The sequence below is a fragment of the Myotis nattereri genome (assembly GCF_964212035.1).
Source record: "Myotis nattereri genome assembly, chromosome: 2".
Lineage (NCBI taxonomy): Eukaryota > Metazoa > Chordata > Mammalia > Chiroptera > Vespertilionidae > Myotis > Myotis nattereri.
This window is the reverse complement of record NC_138076.1, coordinates 98,029,314-98,052,818: the sequence shown is the minus strand read 5'-3', so window position 1 is coordinate 98,052,818 and position 23,505 is coordinate 98,029,314.

Sequence of the window (23,505 nt, the reverse complement as noted above, 5' to 3'; positions counted from 1 at the left end):
AGGTGCCCAGCATAATTAACAAATAAACAACAATAATGCCTATCAGAGCCCCCTTCCATGGTAGTGATATAGAATGAAACCAAGTGGGGTGGAGGAGGTGAATGGGAAAACAAACAAACAAACAAACAAACAAAAACAAAGGGGACATCTGTAATACTTTCAACAATAAAGAGAAATTAAAAGAAGGGGGAAATAGGATCACTTCCTAACTGCTGAACAGTTGAGATTTGGTTAGTCATCTGGGTCAGAGCAAAGGATATGTTATGATGATTATCAGGAATATATACTCAACAATCAGTATGTATAAGAGTGCAAGTTCTTCCCTGGGCAACAGTAAACATATCTAAAGCCATGTGGTTCTGCAACACTGCTTTTCTCACTTGAATAGTTTCTTGATCTAAAAAATCTATAGCATACTTAGAACTATTAAGAGCTTGGGCAGTATGATTAGCTAATACAATGATCTGCCATTCTAGACTGCAGTGACTGCAGGTGGAGAGAAAAACGATAAAGGATACTTCTACCATTCTACATGCTTATATCTCCCCCAGAGTGTAGAGATAGCAGGCAATTAGCTGGGGGATGGGGAGGGGGTGTGTTCAGAGTCTTCCAGATGTAACCAGATAGTACGGGGGCCATCCTAGAATACATATACCTGTTTAATTGTATGGCAGGTAGGGCCAGTTATAAGTGCCACATGTCCACAGCTACCCTGCAGGCACTGGGTAGGCTCCAGTTCTATTAGGTGTTTGGTATTGAAGCTACTGAGTAGCATTTAAGGTTATACTAATCAATCAACAGGGGCTGAAGTACCCATAAAGTGACTTCCATTATAAGTAGCAATGCAGTAGGAGGTACGATGGGCAAGAACTATAGTAACTGGGGATCACCACCCTGGCATCCTAAATTCTAGGGTACAGGACTGGATGGGGATAATTAAACTCTTCCCACATGAGGGGATAGATAATAGTAGTAAGAATCTTATTTCATGAAAGGGGGGGGGGGGGAGCAGTGGTTTCATTACAGGACAGAGGGAAATCCATAGTGATCACTGCAGGCCTACAGCCAGCAAACACACATCAGGCAGAAAGGTTGGTGGAATGAGTCTTCCATTGGAGTCCTTTGGCTACAGAAGAGGAATTTCTCTACAGACCCAGCAGTCACCCTCATTTTGGATTAATGTCAACGAGTGGGCCTAGGTGGCAAATAGGTTACCTTTCATGAAATGGCCAAAAAGGCAAAGAAGTTACAGGCACCAGCAATGGTAAACCATGACTGGGAGTGGTTTCTGCTTTGGTTCTCAATATTACACCAAGTTACCAGCCAGGGATGGAGCAGTTGGTGGCATTAATGTAAGGGAAAGAATGATAATACTCCAAATTGCCACAAAGGACATGCTTTTTCTTAGTCATTGATCTGATGGGCTCTGCACCATCAGCCAACAAGGGAGTGTTGGAAATAACCAAGGAGTTACCTGCAAGTTAAGATTTTTTCCCTCCCCTTAGGCTCCAATGAGTCCAATCCATCTGGGGGTAAATCTGCCATACCTAATATACTCATAGATGACTGGTACCTGGCCCTTGGTCATGTGGAACCATCAACAATATGGCATTACATGGTCCCAGTTGCGGAGTCCATTCAGCAGTCAAACTCTCCAGCTAAATCCTCAACGTTGTCAATGGTCTGCTGGTTAAGAGATAATGTGCACTAGCCCTAGCTGGTTTGGCTCAGCAGATAGAGTGTCAGCCTACAGACTGAAGGGTTCCGGGTTCGATTTCAGTCAAGGGCACATGCCCGGGTTGCAGACTCGATCCCCCGTAGGGGACGTGGAGGAGGCAGCCAATCAGTGATTCTCTCTCATCATTGATGTTTCTAACTCTCTCTCCCTCTCCCTTCTTCTGTGAAATCAATAAAAATATATTTTAAAAGAGAGAGAGAGAGACTATGCACTAGGACGTGCTTGTCTGGAGTAACTGTTGAGTTCCATCAGAGCATCAGAGCTTCTGGCAACCTATGTGCCCATCTCTTTAAAGAGTGGGTTTTTCTGCACAGAGCCTGTTTCAACAGTCCATTCATCTTCTCAATCAGTCCAGCGGCTTTAGGATTATAGGGCAGATGGATGTGCAACATTATATTGTTCTCAGTGGCTCATTCCTGTATCTGGTGACCAATTAAATGAGTCCCTTGTTCACTGTCGATATCTGTGGGCCATCTCTACATAGCACACAATTTCCTAGTCCCTGCATGGTAGTCTTCTGGGTTGTTTTCTTACTAGGATATGCTTGCTACAGGACAATGGCTGTATCAATGCACATCAATATAATAGGCAGTTTTGAGACAGTGGCAAGGATCTGATGTGCTGCTCTACCTTCCATCTCATGGCTGGAGCTCCTGCTCTTGCTATCTATCCAAGATGCCATGGCAATTATCTCACAATGGAGAGAACAAGGTACATTCCCGGCAGGCCTCCTCAACGTGGGTATGGGTGAGGTTCATACCCATTTGTTTCACAATTTCCCAAAGAGTATGTACCCCTTGTGTCCAGTTTCTCTATGTAGCCAGCAAGCCACTTCTTGAGAGTCACTGCTTTCCTCAATGTATCAGATCTGGGCCAGCTGATCCACCTCCTGATTCCCTGGAGGGGATGGAACTCTGTGGGCCAGTACATGGTACACTTGTCTGTTCCCAGATCTCATCCCACATTTCAACTCTCCATAATTGGCAGTGATGAACTTCCCAGTTGTCCTCTTTCCATTGTCCTATCCACCAAGTGAGGCCTTTGTAGACAACCCAACTGTCAGTCACCAGAGCGATAGAGTTCGGTTCATGCACTAGTGCCATCCAAGGCACTCCCAGCTCTGCCAATGGACTGCTTTGCTGGCTTCCTCCATCCTGCCATTTATGTCTGTACTAAGCAGTATGGCCACTGCAGTTCAGTGGGGTGGGTTGCTCTTAGCAGACCCACCAGTGCATCAAGCAGTCATAGGGATTGGTGCCTGACCTTCTTTAATACAAGACTCTAGTGGTGGATGTGTCCACAAACCCATGTCAGTGTCCACAGGCATTTCATATGTGACTGGGCCCAGGATGGCATGCAGCTCAGCACCAAGTGGACTGGTGAATAGAGCACATCATTGCTGCAGTTAGGCATACCACTTGTGCAGGGTAGTGGACTGGGCCACCCTGGATCAGGGTTTGGCCAATTCCTGATCCTCCAGCAATGGGGTATTGTGCCCTTAGTGTCACTCGGAAGGCTTTCATGATGCATTCTACATGCTGCAGACTAAGGTGTCATTCTAGGTGCTCCAGAAGACTCTACAACACCTAATGGTAAAATAGCAAGCACATGGCCAGTTAACATAGTGTCATCAATGCAATGATATAATGCCACCCCCTAACACACACCTTTCCGTGTAGTCTTTTTCACTACTAAACCATGACAGATGGTGGCACCTATGCCTAGTGGTAGCACCTAAAACATCCAGTATTCTTCATTCCAGCAGAAGACAAGCTGGTCTTTGCTTTGAGGGTCTATGGAAATACTGAAGAAGGCATTATCAAGATCTAATAAAAAGTGATATGTCGAGAGAAACTAAGATGGCGGCATAGATAAACACTGGGAAATAGTCGCCTCCCACAACAATTGAAAAATACCCCAAAGGACGGAGCAAACATCATCCAAAACAACAGGAAGGCTGGCTGAGTGTAATTTCTACAACTAGAAGAAAAGAAAAGCACGCTGAGAGCCAGAGGAGCTGTGGAGGTGAAGTGCAGAGGTACGGCGGCAGCTCGCGCACGCGGAAAGGGGGTGGCACCTGAGGACACGGCTGTCTTTTTGAATCACAAACTCCTGACTGCTCTGAACTCCGGTTCCGGGAAGTCTCTGGGGAACCAAGACTCATACGGGGAGAGGCTGGTCTGTCAGGCGGCAGCGGGCGAACTTGAGGGCCGCTTTCCCTCAGAGGTGCTTGCAGCCGTTACCGGGACACTGAGACGCGTGACTCCGGGCGCGGAGAATCAGCCATTGCTTCTTTCTCCGCCCTTTGACTCCCTGAGACCCCGCCCCACCCAGGCTGCAGCAGAGGCTTTTGCATGTGAATGTACCTAACTACAGTCGAGCCAGGCAGACCCGGAACTTCCAAGAGAAGGCCCAAGGCCCCGCAGTGGCTTGCATTGCTTCACAGCTGAGCCTCTTCCTGGCTCCTGCTGTGTGGCCTCAGGCAGGGGCTGAATTAGCACCTCCTTAGATCCAGAAGCCACTGTACCCAGTGGTCAGAGGAGGACCATTCTCCCACTTCAGACACAGCTGATTCCCACAGCCAATTGGCCTGGAGGTCAATTCCTCCCAGTGATCCTACAACAACCAAGGCACCAAGAGTGCACCAAGAGTGTCCACCCCAGGTAACTGGGGAGGCTGAGCTACTGGGCCCTACAGGGCACCTGGTACGCAGGGCCACTCTATCAACACAGGGAAGCAGCCAAAATGCGGAGACAAAGAAACAGGTCACAAATGGCAGAAACAGAGGAAAGCAAACGACTGGATATAGAGTTCAAGGCCACGTTTATAAGGTTTTTCAAGAATTTTATGGAAACCGCCGATAAATTTAATGAATCCCTCAAGGAGTATAGTGAGACCATGGAGGACATGAAAAAGGACCAACTAGAAATTAAGCATACACTGACTGAAATAAAGAATAATTTACAGAGATCCAACAGCAGACAAGAGGATCCCAAGAATCAAGTCAAAGATTTGAAATACAAAGAAACAAAAAATACCCAACAGAAAAAGAAAAAAGAAAAGAGATTCCAAAAATATGAAGATAGTGTAAGGAACCTCTGGGACAACTTCAAGCGTACCAACATCAGAATTATAGGGGTACCAGAAGGAGAGAGAGGGCAAGATATTGAAAACCTTTTTGAAGAAATAATGACAGAAAACTTCCCCCACCTGGTGAAAGAAATGGACCTACAAGTCCAGGAAGCGCAGAGAACACCAAACAAAAGGAATCCAAAGAGGACCTGTGGGAAACTGTTTATTGCCTTCACTATCTGATAAGCATAGACAGAGAACCCCCTGAAGGCTGGGTGCCTTTGAAGCCCTCCCAAAGCTCGGAGCTAGGCGCCAACTCTGTTTGTCCAGACAGTGGTAGCTGAAACTGCTCCCCCATTTATTATTATGTAAATCCTTGCTGATGGGCTAGTCTGCCTGTTGCAGGGGGTCACCTGCCTAGGGCTATGCTATGGGTGCATCCCAGATGAATAAAAGCTTGGTGAGGCCTGAGCACAGGGAGAAGAATTCCTTCGGGACTTGCCGCCTGGTCCCCCAATATTGCAAAATTATCTTGTGTCTTTTTCTCTCATTTGCTGTGCGGCTCCTCTTTCAGATACCGAACCCTACTCCACGCGAGTCGTGGAAGGAAACACTCTCGACATCTGGCGCCCATCGGGGAATCTGGAAGTGCAGGTCTCGCTGGAGCGAGAAAAGGAAGTTTTCACCGAAAAGGTGTGGAAAACTCACCGAAAAAAGGTGAGGGGGATTCTACCGCACGCAATGCCCAGATCAACTACAGAAGCCCGGGTCTGTAAGTAACCGGGAACGTTTTCTTAACCAGGCTAACAAACGGGGAAGGATTTGGCTTTAAGAAAGTAGATTCGGCTTTAAAAAGGTATATTTGGCTTTTAGAAAAGTAAGAAACTTTATTATAGACTTTTGATTTACATGTTTAAAGTATTAAAATTTTAGAAGGTAATCTCTTACAGTTTTTGCATGTTATTATAGAATACAACCCTTGGTTTCTTGAAAAAGGTACATTAGATCTTAAAAGTTTGCCAAAAAGTTAATCAGAACTTGCCAAAAATTGTTTCCCCTTGTGGAACACGGCATTTCATTTCCTAGAGGCTTAAGAGAGGTCAAGGAGGATAAATCTCCTCCCCTTGCACCCTCCGCTCCTTAAGAGGAGCAGAAAGAAAAGAAAAAATGGGAGGAATGGCCTTCATGGCTCCCTCCACCTCCATGTCCTAATCCTTAAATGTTTAATTCTCCATTAATAGAATCACCTGTGCAAAAAGGCCAACTTATAAAGAAATTGGAATATTAAAAGGTACTCCTTAAAATCAGGCTGAAAAAAGAGTGCCATGGTCATCTTAATGTGATTTCTTGTTCAAATTAAAATCTTAATTTGTGTTTGGAATCTAAAATCTGTAATAAGAAATGAAACCCTGCTGCCAAATCCGCCTCTGGTGTGGAGAGATTCAAAGGTGGCAGGAAAAGGCAGAGTTATAAGCTCTCCCACAATGAGATTACTTAATGTTTTATTTAAAAATTACTGGAGAACATCTTATGACAACCAAACTTTGGCTAAGATAACCTTGGGTGCTAGCCATTGCTTTAGAAAGCGAAATAGGGAAAAATTTTAAATGTTTTCTATTAAGCATGACTTTGGGAAAAATACGCCATCTGAGTCATTTGCTGAAACTTCCCCCAAAAGCAGAAGGTGGGGAAAGAGAAGAAGGAGCACGTGGCGATCCAGTGTGGACGCCCCCTCCCCAGTATTCTAATTTAAAGTCTCCTTCTCTTAATTGAAAAGTTTTACAAAATTTAAAAATGCGTCTGGGATTTCTGTGCACGTGTAAAGAGAAACTGGCTTGGAACTAAGGCGCGCATCGTCCGATTTTGGACATTTAGATAGAGTTTTGAGCTGAAATCTCTTTCCAAATGTACAGAATAAAACCCAAGACTGATTATTTCCTAAGAAAAATAGCAAATTTTACCCAAAGGAAAAAAGATGCTGGCTAGATTCTAGCAACAAGATTGGTATATTTCCATAATAAAGAACAGTTTTTTAATGCTAATAAAGGGTGTTAAAAAGTTAACTTCAAGGCCGAAAAGAAAATTCAGTAAAATTGTCTCTGTTACAAAAATTTGCTAAAGAGTATGCCTTAAAATAATAATTTGGATTTGAATCTCAAGAATTATTGAACTATATTAATTATAAAAATCTAAGTAGCCCAGGTAAAAGATGGCTATGCCCTTTAATTAAGGCTGGCTTCCCAAGGCGATTTAAAGTAACTTTTGAAATTTCCCGCCCTGAGGCAAGCACCACCAGGAAGTTGATAGTCAAGTTTAACATGTGAATAGCTATGGTTTTGTTTCTTGACCTCCCCAACAGGAAAATTGTGACCATTTTAGCAGCTATGCCAGGCTTATTGGCTGGAAACTTAAAGCTTTTAAGTTCAAATCATCTAAAAGCATTGAAATTTATAATACTAAAATGTTGATCTGAGTATGCCTAGTATGAAGTCTAGAAGATAGAAGTTAATCTATTAATTGAAAATGCCTTATATTTTATTTGAAATATCTAAGATTTAAAGCTCTGAAAGTTTAAAGTGCAAATTGAATCGGGAGAAATTAATTAAATATCTAAGATAATTATAAAGGGTATAAACAGCTAATGAGATTTCTGTTTGTCTACAATATAATGTTGGCCATCTATCTTTTAGGAATTTTGGTTTGCTCTTCCCTTGTTTATTGTGAGAATAAGGAAATCATCTTTTCTGTCAGAGAACAGTGTAGACAGCCACAATGTTGAGCTGTGTGACTTGGCAGCCGCCATGTTGGCCGCATGGCCTGCCGTGCCCCTGGGGGCCGCCATCTTGGAACAGCCCCTCCCTCTGACTTAGCCAATCACACAAGGAGTGTCTTCTCACTGAGGCAGGATGGAATTTCAGGGGTGGAGTTTTAAGGCGGAGTTTTACTGCGGAAATGCAGATGGGGCAGAAAGTGTGCTTGCCTCTCGGATTTATTTAATACTATTTTTAAGAAGATATTTTTAATACTTAATAAATTAGCAATCACGGTCTTAATATAATTTCAGTGGTATGATAGACCAATGTTTTAAGCAGTTGGCTTTATAAGGGCCAACAATAGAGCTCGTATTTCTTAAAAGGCTTGTAGATACATTTTAAAAAGACATCTTAAATTCTCAGTAGAACCACAGTTGTACATATATCATACACAAATTAATAGTAATTGATTCCATGGTCAAGACTAGATCCTATTATGTTGAGAACTGTTTTTAAGTGTTAAAAATTTTTTAATTAGATATGTATTTGACAGTTTTTCCAGAGTACAGTATTTCAAAATATAATATACTTGGTTGCATAAGGAATTTCTGCCAAATAAAAGAAAAAATTGATTTATTAGTAGCAAAGTCTTTACTTAAACTAGCAATGTCTTTTATTTAAAAGCTCCTCACTACTGCATTTTAAATTAGGCTGGAGGTGGGGCAGCGTTTGCACCTCGTGTATCAGACATAAAACTTTACTAAATTTACTAATCTTTGTAAGCAATTGAATTCTAGTAAAGTAAAATTCTTCTAAAAAGGTTACTGAAGGCTTCCCATGATTCCTCTGTATACGCAAATATGCCAAAAGGGAATGCTGTTTAAAAACATTATTGTAAATTTAATAAAAAGGAGAAAGTTTAATATTTTGAAATATCTTCCACTAATATTTACAGGATAATCTAATGATTTGCTGTTAAAATACCAAATCTGAAAATAAGTACAGTCACCACTATACCACCAACGCCTTCTGATGTTTAATGACTTGGAATACATGGCCTTGTGGCACTATCAGTCAACATCCAAGAAGTAACCCTATAAGTTACTTGGTGTAAAAAAGATTTTTCTTTTTTAAGTTAAAATTCTCTAAGTGTAATCCAGCAGGAGGAAGACAAAGCAGACAACCAACAGCCCAGAGACCACCTGGGGCATGGTAAAGTGAAATATGGTAACAATTAATTCAGGTAAAAACTGTAGTTCAGATAACATGCCTAAGTTTTACCTAGGTTACCCAAGGACTCTAGATAATGTGTTTACCCATCACTGTAATTTAGATAGCATACTGTCTCTGCTTCTGTAAATTGCTTTTTTTTGCTAACTAAGTTCCTTATTCAAAGCTTGAGACAGCCAGTTTAAAATTAAGTTGTCATGACCTAGAGCAAAAAATATTCCTACATGGTATTATTCTACAAAGTTTCATTAATAATTTTTGATACTTTATAACAGTATATTGTGCATTTATCCCAAACAAATTTACAAATGAATTTGAATGTTTTACATGAAGGGATTTATTCCTTTCCCCTGTGTGGAGGGCCTCCTGGAGAAGGCACTTAAGCATTCTGTATTGACCTATCTTGACTTTTTTTGTCAAGAGGAATCCAATTGCCTACAGCTGTTACCAGAGCTCTCTGTTCAAGCTGGGATCATGAAAAGCTGGTACCATGGATCTGTCTCTTGCCCAATGGTGTAAGCTGGGCCCTCTCTGGAGAAGAAACCTGGGTTCCCTATGATCAATGCCAGGGCCCCGCCAGCAGGCGAGGGGATCCAAAGGCAGTTGCTGGGCATGGAGGCCAGAGGGACATAGGCTATCAAGGAGACAGAACTGAACCTCACATCACCCTACTTGGCCCAGAGATAGCTGGTAGTCAACGACGGGTAAGATCCCAAAGGTTGGGACGACCTAAGACAGGCACAGCTGGGGGCCAGTAGGAGAAAACTTGGGGTGCAACAAAGGTGGGGCACAGATCCTCACCCCCCCCCCCCCAATGGTGCACGAGCTTGAACGGTGCACGGGCTTGAACACTCGGCCCTTCTGAGGAAGGTCTCCTGTCCCCATGGCTGCTTCTTGCTTCCCAGGCCCAGCCCAGATCAGGAACCAAATAGAAGAGATTTGGTCCAGCTGAAATCAGTACCCAGAAAAACGGAGGCTTGGCTAACAGACCCTATGTCTAAATCTAGCCTAACAACAGGAATGCTCAGAGCCTTCACAAGGATGTAAAGTGATCCTTTCAATTAATATTTACAGTGTAAATTAAGATTATTGTTAAAATATTAAATTTGACAGCAAAAATAGTTTTCAAATTAATTAAAGTCAAGTTTTCAAATTAATTAAATTTGGCTAATTTGAAATAAGTAATTATTCAAAAAGTATTAACAAAAACTTTCATTTCATGGTAAACATGCTATGAACCTAAAGCATGTTCAGGTTCAATTTTTTTGTGCAAAAAATTAATATTTAAAGCTATCTAGACTGCATTATAAAATTTCCAAGAAGTCTCCTAATTAAATAAAAAAAAAGGGGGATAGTGGAAAAATATAGTGGAAGAATACCATGTAAGGAAAAATATCCTGTAACTACATTACATCTAGAAAAATTTCTTTTTTCATTTTGTAATGCTAACAGCAAGACACCCATGAAAAACATATGTGGTGTCAAAATAAGCCAAAGTAAAATCATTTGGGCAAATATAAAAAGGATTCCCCAAGTAAAATTTCAATTATTAACCTTTGGTCGAGAATATGTTTGTATACTTTCAGAGAACAACTCCAAGACCACGTGGATTCCTGCAACAAGGGATCCAGGAGAGAAACTGAACAGATTGCTCCAGCCACAAAGACAGAAGAGACAGTTCAGAGATGGAGATGGTGAAGACGCCTTGCCATGTTAGCAGTCTTGCAGCTGTGCGTTGCTGCAGGGTGCCCAGGACCAGACCAGAAAGGACCGGACCTGCACTTTCCACCATCCAGAACCAACATTTCATTGCTGGCATGTACACATGAACTTTTGGACATTGAAATTGGGACTTGATTATTTTTTAAAGAAAAAATAAGGGGGAGATGTGGGAAACTGTTTATTGCCTTCACTATCTGATAAGCATAGACAGAGAACCCCCCGAAGGCTGGGTGCCTTTGAAGCCCTCCCAAAGCTCGGAGCTAGGTGCCAACTCTGTTTGTCCAGACAGTGGTAGCTGAAACTGCTCCCCCATTTATTATTATGTAAATCCTTGCTGATGGGCTAGTCTGCCTGTTGCAGGGGGTCACCTGCCTAGGGCTATGCTATGGGTGCATCCCAGATGAATAAAAGCTTGGTGAGGCCTGAGCACAGGGAGAAGAATTCCTTCGGGACTTGCCGCCTGGTCCCCCAATATTGCAAAATTATCTTGTGTCTTTTTCTCTCATTTGCTGTGCGGCTCCTCTTTCAGATACCGAACCCTACTCCACGCGAGTCGTGGAAGGAAACACACTCGACAGGACCACACCAAGACACATCATAATTAAAATGCCAAGAGCAAAAGATAAAGAGAGAATCTTAAAAGCAGCAAGAGAAAGACAGTCAGTTACCTACAAGGGAGTACCCATTCGACTGTCAGCTGATTTCTCAACAGAAACCATGCAGGCCAGAAGAGAGTGGCAAGAAATATTCAAAGAGATGAATAGCAAGAACCTGCAACCAAGATTACTTTATCCAGCAAAGCTATCATTCAGAATGGAAGGTCAGATAAAGAGCTTCACGGATAAGAAAAAGCTAAAGGAGTTCATCACCACCAAACCAGCATTATATGAAATGCTGAAAGGTATTCTTTAAGAAGAGGAAGAAGAAAAAGGAACTCTTACCATTTGCCACAGCATGGATGGAACTGGAGAGCGGATAAATACCACAGGATCTCACTCATTTGTGGAATATAATGAATAACATAAACTGATGAACAAGGACTGATCCAGAGACGGAGAGGCATTGATTGGACTGTCGGGCCTTGGAGGGAAGGTAGGGGAGGGTGGGGGTAAGGGGGAAAGATCAACCAAAGGACTTATATGCAAGCATATAGGCCTAACCAATGGACACGGACAACGGGGGGGTGAGGGGATGAGCGGGGGGGGGGGGGGGTAGAGGGTACACATATGTAATATCTTAATCAATAAAAAATATAAAAAAAAGATTAAAAAAAAGATTAAAAAAAAAGTGATATGTCCCCAGAGACTCACTGACTTCATTCAATAATTGAGCAGAATTAGGAAGTGCAGCATAGATTTGGGGGGTACTATTTTATTATGCCACTGCCGGTAGTCCACAGTCATCTGCCAAGATCTGTCTGGTTTACAGAATGACCACATAGGGATGTTCAAAGGACTATTGGTGGGATGGATTCTGCCCACTCTATATAGCTCTTTAATCATATAGGTCATCTCTGCATGGCCCCCAGGAAATCAATATTGTCTCAGGGATATTACCCACCTAGGTACAGGGAGCTTCACAGGTATTCATTTCACTTTTCCCCTAGAGCATGGGCTTGATTGCTCATATTCACAAATGGAACTCTCCTATTGTGAATATTTGGCCTAATTGAGCTAAGACATCAATGCCCAATATATACTCAAGTAGGGGCAAAATGAACACCAAATAGGACATCAAGGGCAATCAACCAATCTACATGAAGAGTGGGACTTGCTTCACCTTTATGAAACTACCCCCTTAGCCATCTATAGCAGTTAACATAGCTGGTACACTTATGAATACTACCATAGATCAGTGTGCATCCTGCTCCAGTATCTACTAGAGCCAAGAACCGCTGTTTATTGTTTAATGTCCAATGGATGGTTAACTCTACCTGGGGCCTCCAACCTCTCTGCACCATCCTTAGGAGGGATAGCCACCATTTCCCTAGTCCAGCTGCTCAGACTCCTCCCATGAAAGGGCAGCAGACTGAGGACAGATGGAATCACCTGGTTCTAGTTCATGTGAGGACCTTTCTTAGGTGGCAGCTTCTGAAACTGCTGTTCAGGCTTTAATTTCTGCCATAATTGTACCAAAACAGCATTTAGCTGTTTGTCAGTTCTCGCTAATGGCATGTCTTCTTTCATTAAATCAAACACAATTGTCAGTGGGAGACCCTGATTGGGCCCTTTTCTCCACACTTCCCATCCTTCTTGCTGATTGCCAGAAGGCAACTGTCTTCTTCTGGTTCTCTAAGTCTGCAATAGCTTGGCCTACTTGATCCACCAGCAGTCTAACCATAGGGTTCAGAATCGACACCAGGGGTCCTGTAGTATACAGTCAGGGGAAGACTGTAGTAAAATATCTTTCATACAAGAGGAAAATAGCTTATTATCAGGCCCCCAGGAATACTGCACATAAATAGCATTTTTGTTTCCTAGCTCTCTGATCAATTCTTGTTGCTTTTCTATGGTCTGCCATAATGTTGGGGAGGATGGAAGATTGCCCACATTCATCCAAGCTCCCTGGCATGCCCCCTGTATCCATGCCAGCATGGATACTACCTGTTCTTTATTCAAAGCTCCATAGAGGTGCTGTCTCAGAGTTAGTCATGTGGTAACCAATGCTAATTTAAACATTTTCTTCCCCTGTTAGGAGGACGCCTTCAGCACCTGAATCCCACAAGTGCAGCATCCAGCCTGCTACAGACTCCTTCCCTCTCTGCCTATACCTGTATATTCCCTTATGGAAGTGAACTGACACCCTTCTGGTGCCAGGTTCACTCGCTGCGGCTGTGGCTGTTCTGTGATCATTATCAGTCATACTTGTAAGTCCAGTATCTCTATCATGTCCCCTCTTCCTCCTCTGATGGGAGAGAAGAGAGGGATGAATCCTTCATGGGGTCCCAAGTCTTGTGTTCCCAATTTGCCCTAACCATGACTGCCCAAACCCAGCAACACTGTACTTGCTTTCCTTTCAGTTTTGCTACCCTGCACGCTAAGGTTTCTACCTTCTCATCACTCTCATGCAGATGTTGTGAGAGCCCTTCAGTAGTAGCCTCCTATGCCAGGCAGATTTCCCTTTCTAATTGAAGGTCCTCCTCCAAACAGTGATTCCTAGTGGCCAGTGCTAATGACTCTTGCCAAGAAAACTTCCAAGCACAAGGAGGAACCAGGCTACAGTGGCCACCATACGTAACCTTACCATCTTTACTTTCTTTATCTCTATTCAGCCTCTCCCATAACTCTGCTATCTGGTGGACATTTTCTGGGCATCCTCATACTCACACTCTAGTCCCCAAGACTCCAGTGCTTGTGTCAGCTGGTCCAAAGCATGAGTACTTAGCCAACCTGGGATTTTCTCCAGCAGAGCCTATTTTGACCCCATTTTGCCCCTAGGTTTAGTGGGTTCTTTGAAATTCTGCTCACAGCACCAATTTTTGGGAGAAAGCCCCAAAAGTATAAATTCAGGATTGATTCTGAAGAACTGACACAAATTCCTAAGAGCTTTAATAAGAGAAAATTACATATACGGGCAAAGCCTCTGCTCCCAGTGGTGGCCAGCCATGAAGAATCCACACTCCTCCCAGGGGAGGGCCTCTTTTTTATAGAGGGTTACTAGTAAAACCATATGGTGGGTAGTCACATAGACAACCAGAAAGAACAATGCATTCATAAGTTAACAATGTGATTACATCAGGCATTTATCACACTCTATACCAGGGGTCCTCAAACTACGGCCCGCGGGCCACATGCAAATACAAATATTGTATTTGTTCCCGTTTTGTTTTTTTACTTCAAAATAAGATATGTGCAGTGTGCATAGAAATTTGTTCATAGTTTTTTTAAACTATAGTCTGGCCTTCCAATGTTCTGAGGGACAGTAAACTGGCCCCCTGTTTAAAAAGTTTGAGGACTCCTGCTCTATGCATTCATTAACCTCCTTCCAGGGGCATGGAGTTTATCTTTGGGCAGCATTTTGGTTTTCTGGGTAGTCAGCCAAGCCGGAGGCCTAGGAGAGTCAAATAGTCACAGAGAATTATAGAGTCTAACATTTCTCAGTTGCCTTTGCTGCTAGAACCATATTGCATCTCATTGAATTTCCGTACAAAGGTGTTCCAATTTACGCTGTCATCAGCAAGTGTGTAAAATGTGCTCATTTCTAAATTTTTGTGATACTTTGGAGTATATGGGGGCAAAATGGAAAAAGAAAGTACAGAGTAGGGAAGAAGAGAGATATATGAAAGAATAATAGTTGGTGTTCAATAATGTTGATGGATAATTAGACTTTTCAAATGCTGAACTCCTTCCTTAGAAGAAAAATGTAGCACAATAAGTGGTTTCATTTTCTTCCAAAGCTTTGCACAATACTAGAGCAAGCAGGGGCTTCCTATTAGCTTAAAAGTGGAAATAACATGCTGTTTTCAATGTGATTTTTAAAATTATAATGAGCCATGAACTGCCTTAATGAACCGCTATCATATGAACAATGCACTCTATCATCATTTCCAATCTTCAAATCCATTTCTAAAGCAATTACCTGTCTACTACAGATCAGCCATCTGTTTTGCAGTAATTACATGAGCATATCACTTAGAAACAGGATGCATTTATCTTCTATATTTCCATAGAACAGCATGGCTATGGTTTTAAAGCAAGAAACAACAAAGTCCTCTGTTATTACAAATAAATATGTATACACATGGTCTGTGCACATCTGTGTGCATGAGTGTGGCTATGCACTTTGTTGTTGTTTTTACCCCTAGTTGCCATAGTAAATAGGTGTGGCTGGGATGGGAGGGGAAGAGGATATTTGCCTTGCCTGGATGTCTCATAATAGCAACTATTGCAGCTGCAGTAATTACTAGACTATTTGCCAGAAACTGAAACTTGCTAAACCTTTACAGACATTATTTCATTTAATCGTTACACCAATTTGGTGAGGTAGATATTTTTATACCTAACCACATAGTTTTAGCTCATTTGCAGATAAAGAAATTGAGGCTTATTGAGATTGAGCTCCCTAAGGTCACAAAGCAAGTGGCATAACTGAAATTATAAACCAGAATTATTTGTTCAAAAGCCCATGTTCTTAACCACAGTGTCCTTTGAGATTATCACAAATTTTGTTCAAATACTACATGGGTAACTTGGTGCTTTCTGGATAATTTCATGTGGATTTATAATAAAGAAGGGATTTAAAGTACCTCCGGCTTCCTCTTTTGCTCCTCTGAATGTTTCATGGTTCTCCCTCAGCACCATGCTCAGTGCTCTGGGTTCAGTCTAAGGCCTGTGGGGACTGCTTTGGGTGCTGAGACACCCCCAAAGCAGGAAAACACTGACATCCCAGCTCAAACAGCATCCATAACACATGTCTTTGTCAAGAGAATTTTATCTCCTTATACAGAGATTGTCTTAATAAAATAACTAGTTAAGTTCTTGTACATAAACAGACAACTTTGCTTGCCTGCTTTTTGCTCGACAGACTCAGTTGGGTGATCACAAGCATTTCAAATTCAAAAGGATCAAAATTAAACTCACCTCATTTTCTTTCTCACCCTCTTCATACTTCCAAACTCACCTATGATTTCTCTCCCTCATGCGCCCACACAGTCATTCAATTACCAAGCCAATTACCACCCCCAACCTTCCCCTTACTTTTCACCCCTAAGCCACAGATATGTCTTGCCCTAGCTACTATAAAAATCTCAGTTCCCTAACTCATATCTTTGCACCTAGTTTTGGCCTGGATCAGTTAGTTGCTCACTGCACTGCAACCAAAAGGATCTTTCTAAAATTCATATCTGATCTTTTCAAACTCCTGATAAATAGTAGATTTTTCCACATTATTCTTTGAATGAGCTTTCAACTCCTTTCTTGGATTCATATAGTCCTTCATATCTGGTTCCTGTATCACTCTGCAGCCTCACCTCTGGAGATGAATGAGTCCTCTCCATTCCAGCCACATGGATTCACTTCTTGGTCCTGAATATGTCCTCTTATCTTCAGGCCATTGCACTGGTTATTCCTTAAGCCTTCACCCAAAATGCCACCCCATTATAACTCACTAACTCCTACCCACTTCAAAATTCAATGCAGCAATTACTTCTTCCAGAAAGCCTTCCTGAGTCAGAATAGAAGTCCCTCCCAGAAGCCCTAATAACATCATAGACTTCCTCAAATCATTGCATTTGTCACACTATTTTGAAGCCATTCATTTATCTCTCACTTGGTTCCTGGTTTATAATTCTTTTCTACTTGCTGAAGAGGTGACTAAAAGTTTACTGCAGTTTTATGATGGAATTTCCCAGACCTCTCTCCTCTGGCTAACTGAGTTAAAGTGTTTAATATAACACCCAACATATAGCATGTGCTCATCAAATGTTAATTTTACTGAGTAAATGCCCCAAGAAATCTTTCTTGTGAGATGCCAAAGGTCACTACAGATGAAGTCCCGAGTCCTCAGGAGCACACATACATTGGTCATATCTGTAAGACCTTGGCTTAAAAGATAAGTCATGATAGGAAGATGACCAGTACAATCTTTGCCTTCAGGCTAAAGATGGATAAACCTAAGGTAAGGAAGTCTGCTTTCTTTGTATTCCAATTCTTAAGTTTTCCACACACGAAAAAAAGAAGACAAAAGCAGGAAGAGGAGAAAGAGAAAGAAGAGGAGGAAGAGGTGATGAAAGGAAGAGAAGAGAAACAGGAAGGAGAGGAAAAGAAGCAAGATAAGCAGGAGAATTGAAAAGAATTATAGGAAGATGATAGAGAGTAGGAAAAGGAGGAGAAAGAATAGGAGCAGATGAAGGAGACAACAAGCCTTTCCTCCCACAAAGGACACCTTCTTTGACTTTAGGAGAAGTGCTATAAACTGTGGGAGAAACCCTAGCCTGACAGCAGGGGGACAGAGACTAGCTGGGCCTCTCATTGTCTCACAGACCCCAAGACAGTTATCTTTGTGAAAATAAAACAAAAGAGTTGAACTAAAATTTTCTGATTTCTTCTAGGTCTAAATATTAATGCTTTATAGAAAACCATGCTTTTGATGCTTTTAAATCCTTCCTGAAGAATGGATATTACAGATAATTTCAATGTTTTTTAAACAACATAAGAAAAAGATATCAGTAGAATCAGATTGTGATCATTTGTTTTTGTGTGTTTTGTTGTTTTTTTGCAACTTGACAGGGCCATGTAGTGCCAAGATATTTGATCAAACATTATTCTGGATGTATCTGAGAGGGTGTTTCTAGATGAGATTAGTATTTCAGTCAGACTGAATAAAGCTGTTTGCCCTCCATAATACAAGTGGACCTCATCTAACCAGTGGAAGGCTTGAATAGACCAAAAAGGCTGACCATCCCCAAGTAAGAGAACTCTTCCTGCCTGACTGTTTGAGCTGGGACATCAGTGTTTTCTTGCCTTTGAACTTGAACTGAAACATAGTCTCTTCTTGAGCTATAACTTATACCACTTAATTGGACTTGGATGGGAACTATATCATTGGCTCTCTAGAGTCTCAAGCTGGCTGACTGCAGATCTTGGGACTTCCCAGTCTCCATAATCACATGAGCCAATTATATCTATCTATCTATCTATCTATCTATCTATCTATCTATCTATCTATCATCTGTCTATCTATCTATCTATATCTATATCTATATCTATATCTATATCTATATCTACATCTCTCTATCTCTCTCCATAAATATATATAACTAGAGGCCCGGTGCACGAAATTCATGCACTGGGGGGTGGGGTTCCCTCAGCGCAGCCTGCCCCTCTCATAGTCCCGGAGCCCTCAGTGGATGTCCTACTGATGGCCACAGTCTGGCAGCAGAGGCTCGGAGTAGGCATCCTGTGTGTGTGTGTGTGTGTGTGTGTGTGTGTCCGCTGGGGGCCTGCCCCCAGGTGCATTGGAGGCTAAGAGCAGGCGCTGTGTGTTTGTGTGTGTGTGTGTGTGTATGTGTGAGTGTGTGTGTCTGCTGGGGGCCTGCCCCGAGCCACACCGTGGAGGCTTGGAGCAGGTGCCCCTCTGTGTTGATCTCTCAGGCTCCTAGCCTCCACTGTGTGTTTTTCTCTCCCTTGAGCTGTGGCCAGGGTGGGGTGCAGCCTGCAGGCTGCGCTTTCCTGCTCATGAATCACCTGATCACTGCAGAGACCGGGGACAGGCCTTGCTGGGTGCTGCCTGTGGGGAACTTTCCTGCTCTGGGATCGCCATGGTGATCCCAGGAGCAGGCCCACCTGGGGGCTGCCCACGCTCAGCACTTGCCTACTCTGAGATCGCCATGGCGATCCCAGGAGCAGGCCCACCTGGGGGCCACCCGCCCTCTGCACTTGCCTGCTCTGGAATCACCATGGGGTCCCATCTGGCAGCGGGGCTTAGGCGGCACACAGGGGTCCTGGCTGGGGGTGGGGCTTAGGCGCACAGGGCTTAGGCGGCACACGGGGGTCCTGGCTGGGGGCAGGGCTTAGGTGATGTGATCGCACCACCTAAGCCCAGCCGCCCAGGGACACACACGGGGGCCCGGATGGCATCTGGCACTGTCCCACCCTGCCTGCAGTATGCAAATTAGCCTCCATCTTTGTTGGCAGTTAATTTGCATATCGCCCTGATTAGCCAATGGGAAGCATAGCGAAGGTATGGTCAATTACCCTTTTTGTCTTTTATTAGATAGGATTAGGATGCTCCAGAAACAGAGTTCAGCAAGACCTGGCTATTTTCCTCCTCTCTGGAACCATAAGATTTTTCCCAGCTAATTTTGTGGAGCTAATAATCTCTACAAGAACTAGGATTCAAGTAACAACAGCTTTCTATATCATGGAGCGCTCTGTACCATCCAGAATATCACAGATAACCAGAGCTCCTCTGGCACTCACTATGAAGTCACGACCCGCGCAGCTTGGGTTCAAGGCCTGGAGAAAGGGCTGATGTGCAAAATTAATACACAAGACATAAATATAAATTTAGAAACTATGGGGGCAGCCAGATGGATACTTAGTTCTAGTGACTAAGCTCACTGAATATCCAAACTCATATCCTTTTTATTTACTAGAATACACATTTGCCCTTTAGGAATGCAAACAGGCATATCAAAGGTAAAGTTTGGTAAACAGTAAAAGATTATCAGGTTATTAGGGGATTGTCTTCAGCCATTCATTCAATAGCAGGTAATAATATGCAGATTTTCAGCCCTGCTGAATATCAAAGCCCCATTCAGCTTTCTGATGGACTTCTCCCATTTGTATATTAATTACTGTTGGTCGTTGCCTCCAGCAATTACCCGTTTTTGATTTATCAATAGATGTGGGAAGGAGTATATGCCACTTGCAGAGTTTGGGTCTTTTTATGATTTTTATTTTGCATCTGCAGACAAGAATTAAACATATAAGAACAAGAATGAGACAGGCAATAGTGGTTATGCTAAATGGCAAATGTAAGGAGATCCAGTGAAAAGGATTAAATTCTTTTATGTCCTTTTTTCAATTGCTGCCAGGCATAGAAGGAATTAGCTTGTAAGTTTGCCTGAGATATTTGTACAATATGCTGCTATAATTCTAAAATATTAAGGGTGGTGTTACCTTTACCCCAAGCTCCAAGAAGGTGATTTTTTATTGATACAAGCGGTGGCAAATGCTGTCTTGTTGGGAGTTCCCTATAAGGTACAAATGGAATTATCAAAGCTATAGTTAAAACTATATCATTTTATTGGTGCAAATGCAGCAGCTAATTTCTCAACAAATCCTCCTTCATACCATGAGATGGAGTGAGTAACTTTAACATATAGATAGGATATGGTCCCTTTCCATTTCAGGGTGCAATTATTACTATACGCAGGCCCGTAGGGACTCCAATCCACAAAGGGAAAATTGTTCCTCAGTGGGGTGCCATTCATTTTAGTGGGGGGATGTCTTAGTAATGTTAAATTTTCTTTGCCTCTCCCAGGAGCAAATAGTGATGGTAAATATATTTGGGCTTTTAAAGGGTCTTACCCATGGAGGGTCAGGAAACATAAATCTAATATACTTCCCCATTTTGTCCCTAGTAGTATTACCACACAACTGATGGCTCCTAGCATGGCAAGAAAGATGTTCTCAGGCATTCTTGGGGTTCCGGTCTCCTCACAAGTTCGCTCAGCTTTCTGGACCATCTTCTTTATCATCCCCCAAGTCATCTCTGGGCTGTTTATCATCTGCCTCATTCTCCTCCTACTCCTTATCTTCAGTGTGTTGCCTGGGGCTGCTGCTGTCTGTGGCTGGGGTAGCCAATTGTCTGCAGCTGCAAGGTACGGTTCCAGGTGCAAGGTCCTCATTAATCTGGCCAGTTCCTCTCTTGGATCCATGTTGAAGTTTAATATTTCTTGTGGGAATCCACATGGGCTTGGAGAAATTTTCTGGAAATACTCAAACATATCCTCAGCCAAATGTTAGCAAGGTTTGGGGCCCTTCCATAAACCAGACTCATGATCTTTCCATTTAACCAGACCATTTTCCTTTGTCTTATTCTCATACCAGTGAAATTCCATGGGTGTCTGGCCATCAGCATTACAAGTGAAAAAAATGTAAAGTAATCAAGGCTTGGTGTAGTCTACTTACAGGTGATTTCTCCATCACCCCCCACCCCTTTTTGTTTTTCAAGTTGGGATTTTAGCCACTGATGTTGGCATTCAATACTTGCCTGTCCTCGGGAATTATATGGTATTCCTGTAATGTGATGAATTTTCCACTTTTTACAAAATTGCTGGAAATGACAGCTTGTGTAAGTAGGCCCATTATCAGCTTTAATAATTTTTGGAATTACCATGATGGCAAAAGCAGCTAGGCAATGATTAATAACCTGTTTTTCTGTTTCCCCTGTAGATGCAGTAGCCCATAGGACTTTTGAAAAGGTGTCTAAGGAGACATGCAATGCCCCAAGGCATCCAAAAGGAGTATAATGTGTTACATCCATTTGCCAGATATGGTCCCTTATGAATCCTCGAGGATTAATTCCTATATTAGGCCCTTGAGGCAGATGTAACATGCAAGTGGAACATTCTCTGATAATCTGTTTTGCCTGCTGCCAAGTGATTGAGAATTGTCTAGACAACATTTTGGCAGGCTGATGTAAAAGCTGATGAGATTTTGCGGCCTGTTTTAATAAAGCAACCAATTGATCAGCATGTGCATTTCTGTTTGGTAATGGGCCAGGTAATACACTGTGAGCCCTGATAGAGTAATATAAAAGGGATACTGTCTCTGTTGCACAATCTGTTGAACTTGTTTAAATAGTATAAATAAACTTTGGTCACTGAGCCATCTTAATTGAGCAGTTTCAATTCTATTCACCAGGCCTGCAACATAAGCAGAGTTTGAAATTATATTAAGAGGCTCTCAGAAATCCTGCAATGAAGCCTTGTTAGCTTTTAATTCAATTCTTTTTACAGAAGTATGACTGGTTTGGATGACTCAGTCTGAATTCATTGTAGAATAAGCAACTTTACCATTAGATGATCCATTAGTAAAAACAGTTAATGCTCCAGGAATAGGTTCCTGCTTAGTATTTTTTTTTTTTTGTATAAATAGGGGTATAATATAAAAATTGTAATGATTTGTTTTTTAGTAGGTGACAACTAAGTTCCCCTGAATATCCACTTAGTTCAATTTGCCAATTTAAATCAGTCTGAAATAACATTTCTAATTGCTCCCCAGTAAGGGGAAGATAGATGCATTGGAGTTCTTCTCCTCTAAGCTTCCTGCAGTGCTTTCTAAGTTGAGATATCAACTGAGCCATAAGTTCTATATATGTAACTGCAGTTTTAGAGGATTGATGCCCTAGGTCAGTGTTCGGCAAACTCATTAGTCAACAGAGCCAAATATCAACAGTACAATGATTGAAATTTCTTTTGAGAGCCAAATTTTCTAAACTTAAACTATATAGGTAGGTACATTGCTATTAACTTAATTATGGTACTCCTAAGGCTTAGGAAGAGCCACACTCAAGGGGCCAAAGAGCCGCATGTGGCTCGCAAGCCGCAGTTTGCCGACCACGGCCCTAGGTGGACCCATTCAATAATAGCAAGAGAGTTTTTATTTTGGAAGATGACTCCAATAGGACTATTTGTAGTAGGATTAATTTGTCCCAATAAAGGTAATTCAGGCAGTACCATGCTACTTGGGCTGAGGAGATTGCCCGCTCAATTCTTTGTGACTCCTTTCTAGCTTCATTTGTCAATACTCGGGGTGAAGAAAGATTAGAATCACCTCTAAGCATATTAAATAAATTTGTCATTTCTCCTGTAGAGATTTTTAGATAAGGTCTTAATCAATTAATGTCCCCTAATAATTTCTGAAAGTCATTTAAGTTTTAAGGCAATCTTTTCGTATTTCCACCTTTTGAGGCCTAAGACATTGGTTCTCAATTATGGTTACTAGATATTTGAAAGGCATTTCTTTCTGTACCTTTTCTGGAGCAATTTTTAAGCCCCATTTAGGAAGTTCCTTTTCTGATTGGGAAAACATTGCTAAACTGTTCTTCCCATGGACTTGCTAACAGCAAGTCACCCATGTAATGGATAATATAACACTGGGGATATTTGTCCCTTAGAATGGCTTGAGTTACATATTTTTGACATAAGGTAGGGCTATTGGCCATTCCTTGAGGCAAAACCTTCCATTGATATCTTTTCATAGGCTCTATATTATTAATAGATGGCACTGAAAAGGCATATCTTTGTTTATCTTGAGGTGCCAAGGGAATAGTGAAGAAACAATCCTTAAGATCTACTACTATAAGAGATCAATGTAGAGGGATTTGTGAAGGTGCTGGGAGTCCAGGCTGTAAAGCTCCCATGGCATGCATAGTAGCATTAACCGCTCTAAGATCATGTAACAATCACCATTTCCTGTCGCCTTCTTAGGTATTGTAAATATAGGAGTATTCCAAGGACTATTAGAAGGTTCTATATGGTCA